The 7,554-nt window shown below is 35.3% G+C and overlaps 1 pseudogene across 1 annotated transcript; it reads left to right on the plus strand.

The window, feature by feature from the left end:
• Positions 1-3,968: 3,968 nt before the first annotated feature.
• LOC148116663 (uncharacterized) lies at positions 3,969-7,321 on the plus strand (annotated as a pseudogene). Its single transcript, XR_015731209.1, has one exon. The product of XR_015731209.1 is annotated as an uncharacterized LOC148116663 (transcript).
• The last annotated feature ends 233 nt before the right edge of the window (positions 7,322-7,554 follow it).

Below are 7,554 nucleotides of genomic sequence, written 5' to 3' on the forward strand. Positions count from 1 at the left end.
AAGAAACTGAAATTCTCTTTTATTTTTTATTATTTTGTTTTTCTTTTTGTTCCTGTTAAATGATAACTCTCTGTACACTTCCCCTGCTTAAATATTTCTGATGGACTTTCTTTTCTTTGTTCTTATATAATCGAGTTGGATTAAGGTGTACCAGAGCCTGAAGATTGATTCTTGATTTTTATTTTCCTCACTAGTTGGCTATTTGGTCTTCCTCTGTTTTATTTCTATTTCTCCTTTTTTGAATTTGACCTTCCTTTAGTGTATTTTTATTGTCAGTGGGATTACTCAATTTTTTTTATTTTCTTTCCTTTGTTTCTCTCTCAAAGTGGATTAAGGGTTTTTTTTTATTAAAGAGTTTTACAAAACAAAAAACATTTTTACAAGAAAAACGTAGACCGTTTGCCATCTTTCCATATATGGATTGTATAATCACATTTACAAATTAACAATCTCTTTTTTAAAAAAAAACAGTTACATAAACTCCAAGAATCTCTCCAGATTCTTTACTCATGTTTTCCCTTCACTCCTCCCTCCTCCTACCCCAACCTCCCCACCCCGGACTTTCCAGAGCAAATACAGGATATAGCATCTTATCCGTTCTTCAATAATAAGCGAGTCTTCTTTCTTCCAGCATTACACAATCAAAACCCAGATACAATTAACCATCACATCTCCAACCCTTTCATATATTAACACATTAGCAAAATATTTTAACCAATCTTGAATAAAATGTATTGTAGAAAACCTTATTTTTACTTTTTGCCCCACAAACTTATATTAATTCTGCCTGGAAACATTCCTTGCTTAATAACTTTGTACAAACTTATTCATCTTGTTCTCTACAAATCCATTATGTATAATCAAATAACATCTTTACTATTTGAATCTTTAAAAAATATTATAAAAACCTTCCCTCAACCCTTGCACCATTTTTAACCCAAAAGCATATATATATTCTTCAACAAAACATTCCTTGACATATAACTTTAGTATTAATATACTTCAAGACAATGATAAAAGTTTGGTCAGTAATCCATAACAATATAAACATAACATTATTTAATGTAACTTTTCTAGACAAATCATATCCCTAAATATAAGTAAATCATTCATTTTCAGTATAGTATAACTTTTCAAAACAAATCATATCCCTAAATGCAGATATAATCATTCATTTCTGTTACTATCCTCCCCCAACAAAAAGTTTGTAATTTTTCCATCTCCATTTTTTCCTAACTTTTTTGCGAACTCTCTTTTTCAGTCTTATTCCTCCACCTTCATCTTGTTCTCTTCGCAAAATAGTTCCTCTCAGTGAACACATCTCCTTAACTGCGATTAAGAATCCATTTTGGATATAAAAATTGTAAAGTTCCACTTCGAATCTTCTTTCTTATATTAAGAATCCCAACACCTCCTGACAATTTTCCAATTGACTAAAACAAAGCCTTTGGGGAAATCTCAGACAGTATTTCCTGATTACGCTCCTTCAAACCCCTCAACCTTTCCTTCTTAGTTTGAAAAACATCCATTCCATTTCCCAGAGGCATATTGAACTGAATTTCCTTCACCTCTTCGTTCTGCAATTCGCTGTTATTTGACATCTGCAATTCTGATATAATGTCTTCACTTGTCTCTTTGTCTCGAACTTGAATAAAATCCTTTTTAAAAAGTCCTTCAATTCTCTCCACTATCACAGAGGTAAATGATTCTAATATTTCTTTAAAAAGATCCCCAATCAGTATTTGTGTCTTTAGTGATGTTTGTGATAGTGAATCTTCAAGATTTTCAACAAAACCAGCCATTTCTCTTTTCTTTTTCTCCAACCACCTTGAACAATGCTGGATGTTAACAACTTCAAAGAGAGTTAAGTTTCACTTTCGCGCCCTATTAAGCGCCATCTTCTTCCTTGCTTCAATCAACTTCAAAGTAAGAATTTAAGCATGGAATTAAGAGCTTGTTACTTGCGATTATCTGCTCTCATGTCTTCACTCCGTCTGTGTGGATAAACAACTTAGATCTCAATAAAGATCGCAGAGACAGTTGCGACGTTTTTTTCTGCTTAAAACAGAAGCGCCCTGGATCTCGGAGTTTCACCGGATTTCCTGGGGAGCTCTCACCCTCCTAGCCCCCAAAGCTATTTCAGGGGCTTTCTGGGAGCTCTGCCCCATCTGATTGCTCTCCTTTCCCTCTTCTCCCGAGGGAAAGATTTTCCAGCCATCGGACAGCTGATTTACGCTGTCAGAACGGCTAACAAGATCACAGGGCTGGCGCTCCAAGAAAGAGCATCCAGCAATGTCGGCGGTGCCGGCAGAAGTTGTCGATTAAGGTTTTGAAGAACCTGAAAAATTGTTTATTTTTTTCTTTTTCCCTCTTTTCTTTTACATTCTTTACTTTTTTGGACTTTTTCTTTTTTGTTCTTGGCCTTTCGTGACTACTGGACAGAATGAGTAGAAAAGTAGCGACAGTTGGATCTGCTTCAACTACACCCTCCTTGTCACCATCTAGAGGACAGTGATCAATTCAGACGAAGCTTCAGCAGGAGAAGGATAAAAAAAAGAGAGGGAGAAAGATATGACATTTCAGATGATTTTTCAAACAGTCCAGAGGATGGAACAACAACAACTCAAGACAGATGAAAAAGTTGCGAGTATACAGCAAATGATGTTGAAATATGAAGAGAGACTGTAAAAGCTTGAGAAAAATGAGGAGCAAAAGGAGGAAAAAATTAAAGATATAGACAACAGATTGGAAGAAGTTGAACGTGACAGGAGTGGACTAATTGGTTGGGAGATGGACAAATCAGAATTTTATCTCAGATTTCAAAATGTGGAAGAAAAGAAAGGAGATAATTTGGCAGAAATAATGATAGGAATGTTGGCTGAAGCATTAGAAATTACTAAGGAGAAGATGATGGATGGTGTGGATGAGATATATTGAGTCTATACTAGATATGCAATGCGTAATAAGTTACCACGAGAGGTGCATATAAGATTTAGTAAGAAATCAATCAAAGCACTGCAGATTGCCAGAGAAAAAACGTTGAAGTATAAGGAGAAAGAAATAGTGGTTTTGAAGCAAATACCAAGAAAAGTGAGAGAGATGAGAGAATATCAATTTTTGACTAAAATATTACTTCAAAAAGTAGTGAGCTACAGATGGCTGGTACCAGAGGGATTAGTGTTAACGTGGCAACTTCAAAGATACAGAATAGATACAATAGACAAAGCGAGAGCATTTCATGCAGAATTTTTTAAAAGAGAAGGAAATGGAAATGGAAATGGAATTTCAAACGACAGTAGTGCCAGTAGAATTCCAAGAAGAGGAACTAGCAATGATTGAAAAAGCAGAAGGCGCAGTAGGAGGGATTGTGGAACACAAAGAACAGCGTGAATTAAGATCAACTGGAGCAGTAAAGCCCGCATATAAAGTATGAATATGGAAGAGAGAAAATTGATTTCAATAAACATAAATGGACTTAATTCAGTTGTTAAAAGAAGAAAGATATTTCACAAATTAGGAAAATTAAAATTTGATATAATTTGCCTACAAGAAGTATATATTAAAAAACAACATGAACAATTATTGGTACATTCAAAATTAGGGAAAATCTTGGCTTCCGGTGGCACCGCCGACGTTGCTGGATGCTCTCTCTCAGAGCGCCAGCCCTGCAATCTTGTAAAGCCACCTTGACAGCGCAAATCAGTGTCTGGCAGCTGGAAAACCTTTCCCCCGGGAGAAGAGGGAAAGGAGAGTAATCGGATGGGGGTAGAGCTCCCCGAAAGTCCCTGAAATAGTTTTGGGGGCTAGAAGGGTGAGAGCTCCCCAGGAAATCTGGTGAATACTCCGAGATCCAGGGCGCTTCTGCTTTGAGCAGAAAAAAACGTCATGACCGCTTCTGCAATCTTCACAGAGATTTAAGTTGACTATCTATGCAAACGGAGTGAAGACAGGAGAGCAGACAATTGCAAGTAACAAACTGTAACAAACCCTTAATTCCATGCTTAATTGCCACTTTTTGAAGTTGACTAAAGGAGTGAAGAAAACGGCGCTTGTGCTTAATAGGGTGTGAAAGTGAAAGTTAACTCTCGTTAAAGCTGTTAACATCCAGCATTGTTCAAGGTGGCTGGATTCTAAAGACTTTATTGTTAACTGGGAAAGATAAAGAATTGATTTGCCAAATTAAACTACATAAATTAAAATTGCTGAGCTTTCTTCTCTGCTGTAAAAAGAAAAAGAAAGAAAGAAAGAAAGAAAGAAAGAAAGAAAGAAAGAAAGAAAGAAAGAAAGAAAGAAAGAAAGAAAGAAAGAAAGAAAGAAAGAAATGGCTTCTAAGAAACTTCAACTTCTGGCTGAGCCACAAATACAAACACAAGCGCAAACATTTAATTTGGAAATGCTGCAAAAATCATTGAAGGAATCTATCACAGAAACTTTGAAAGAATCCTTAAAGGAGCAGACCTTTGTTATGGAAGATAAATTTAAGGAAGTTACAGAAGTTATTGAGGTTCGCAACAAGGAGATAAGAGAGGATATTGTGTTTGCGTTTCAAGGTTTAGCAAAAAATATGGTTCAGCTGGATGAGAAGGTTGAGGAAATAAGTCAAGCTAATTTGAACTTGGAAAATAAAGTGGAAGAAATTCAGAATAAATCAGAAAGGGCAGATGAAGAAATGACTCTTTTACAATACAGAATGATGGAATTTGCAGTGAGAGTGAGAGGATTGAAGGAAAGTAATTTAGAGAATTTAAGAGAGATTATTCCAGAAGCCTTGGCACCCTTGATTGGAGACCAGCCAGAAGATCTTGCACTTCAGATTGATAAAATGTATCAGGTTAATTCCTGGATTGCTAGACAGAAACAGTTGCCAAGAGATGTGGTGATTTACTTTACAACTAGAAGTGTCAGAAATGCAATCTTACGAGCAGTTTACAAGAACAAAGTGGAAGTTGCAGGCCAAGAGCTTATAATACTGAAAGAAATTCCTCCCAAAATGTTAAGAAATAGAAAGGATTTTGCTTTTTTGGTGGATGAATTAAAAAATCAGCAGATGCAGTTCAGATGGGATGTTCCAACAGGATTAATTGTCTTTCAGGACAAAGATTAATTATCTTTCAGGACAAAGATACCGTCTTAATACAGTTTGGAAGGCGAAAGATTTCTATATTAATGTATTGAAGACGGGATGTCCACCATCGCCAGAAATGAGGAGAAAGGAGGTAGAGATGGCCAAGAAATGGGAGACAGAAGAGAAACATTTGCAAGCTGAAGCTGGCGCAGCAATTAAGGATGGGCAATCTTTGGATGCTGTTCAGGTTTGGGAACCTCTGATAAATTTGGAGGAAGTAAAGGAGCAAAGACAGACCCGAGCAGTCACGAAACGTAAAGAATTGGAATCAAAAAGGCAACAAATTCAGGTGACAACTCAAGAAATTACTAAAACAGAAGCTGTGGGAGGAGCTAGGCCAAAGAGGCAGATGAAGGAAGACCTCCAGCTGATGCTCTAAAAGCTTCAAGGAGCTAAGAATGGCGACTAGATTTCTGACCTGGAATGTAAATGGATTAAATTCACCACAAAAAAGAAAGAAGATATTTCATTATCTCAAACAATTTAAAAATGATGTAATATGCTTGCAAGAAACACATATTAGAATATCAGATCAAAAATATTTGACAAATTCAAGACTAGGTATTTTATTTATTTATTTATTTATTTTTTGATTTGTATACCGCCCTACTCCCGAAGGACTCAGGGCGGTGAACAGCCAAGCAATAAAATACATAAATACACAAAATTTAAAACCAGATAAAATCAAATTAAATCATTTTGGCCCAGACAGATTAAAACACCCCAATAATTTAAAAACAGATTAAAATTTACATATTAAAAGAGGGAGGAGATTAGGCCAAGCCCGCTTGATGGAATAAAAAAGTCTTCACAGCGCGGCGGAAGGTGCGCAGATCCTTCCAGGTATACATTTTGTTGCATCGGCTCCGGAAAAGAAAAATGGTATAGTCATCTACTTAAAGAAAGATCTATCTGCTAAATTAATTGAAGCGGATGATCAAGGAAGATATATAGCAATTGACCTTTTAGTAGAAGGAAAGAAAACGCTTGTGGTTGGAATATATGCTCCTAACCAACAACAAGAAAAATTTTATAAACTCTTACATGCCAAAATGATACAATGGGATTATAAATCGTCTATATTAATGGGAGATTGGAATGGAGTATTGGACACTCGAAAAGACAAGAAAAGCCTTTCTCAAAATATTTCAAGTCGTGCAAAACTCCCTAAAGCTTTTTTTGATATGATGGAAGATTTGGAGTTGAGAGACATTTGGCGTGAGCGGAATAATGAAGAAAAAGATTTTACTTTTTTCTCTGACAGAAATCAATCCTTCTCTAGGATTGACTTTATATTAATTACTAATGATTTTCTTTCTAGGGTAAAGAAGACAAAGACATGTTCAAGAATATTGTCTGATCATAGCCCGGTTTGGGTGGAATTAGATTAGGAAAAGAGAGATAGGCAGTCATGGAGGTTAAATGAGAATTTGTTTAGATATGAAAAAAATGTGAAGGAGTGCAAAAGATATATGAAAGAATTTTTTGTTATGAATATGCATAAGGGTACATCTATGGAGATGGTATGGGATGCAAGTAAAGCATATATGAGGGGAATTTTAATAGATATGAATACTAGACACAGACTTAGACAGCAGAAAAAGCAGAAAGATTTAGAGGAAGAAATAAAAAAGAAAGAGCAACTACTTATACTAAATCCACAAGACAAGAGAACAAAAGAAGCCATAAATATATTACAAGGGCAGTTTAAAATGTTGATAGCAGACCAGGTGGCTACTAACTTACAATATGCTAAGCATAATACGTTTTGCAATGCTAATAAGCCAGGTAGATGGTTGGCTTATCTAATAAGGAAAAAACAGAAATCACGATTAATTGCTAAGATTGAATATAGAGGTAAAGATGTATATCAACAGAATTTGATTAAGAAAGCTTTTTTAGAGTTTTATACAAAGTTATATACTAGTGACTAAATTCAAGATATAGATATAGAGAGATACATACAGGAGCAGAATATTGTTGCACTTACATTGGAGCAACAGGAAGGATTGAATCAACTTATAACTTCTGAGGAAATTTCTTCAGTAATCAAAGAGTTAAAAACGGGTAAAGCCCCAGGGACAGATGGTTTGACAGCTGTTTATTATAAAAATTTACAAGTAAAAATGGTGGAACTACTTAGGGATTTATTTAATAAAATTTTGTCTGGAGGGGAAGTGCCTCCCTCATGGAGAACAGCTTTTATTTCATTGATACCAAAGGAAGATCAAGATTGTAACAAACCAGAAAATTATAGGCCAATATCGCTTTTAAACATTGATTATAAGATTTTTGCTAAAATATTAGCAAATAGATTAATGATAGTTATGCAGCAAATGATTCATAATGACCAGTCAGGATTTATAAAAGGGAGACAAATGAGATGTAACGTTAGACAAATTGTTGACTTATTGGAATATCTGGAGAGA

The sequence above is a fragment of the Pantherophis guttatus genome, chromosome 1, assembly GCF_059756535.1.
Source record: "Pantherophis guttatus breed Tessera chromosome 1, ASM5975653v1, whole genome shotgun sequence".
Classification (NCBI taxonomy): Eukaryota; Metazoa; Chordata; class Lepidosauria; order Squamata; family Colubridae; genus Pantherophis; species Pantherophis guttatus.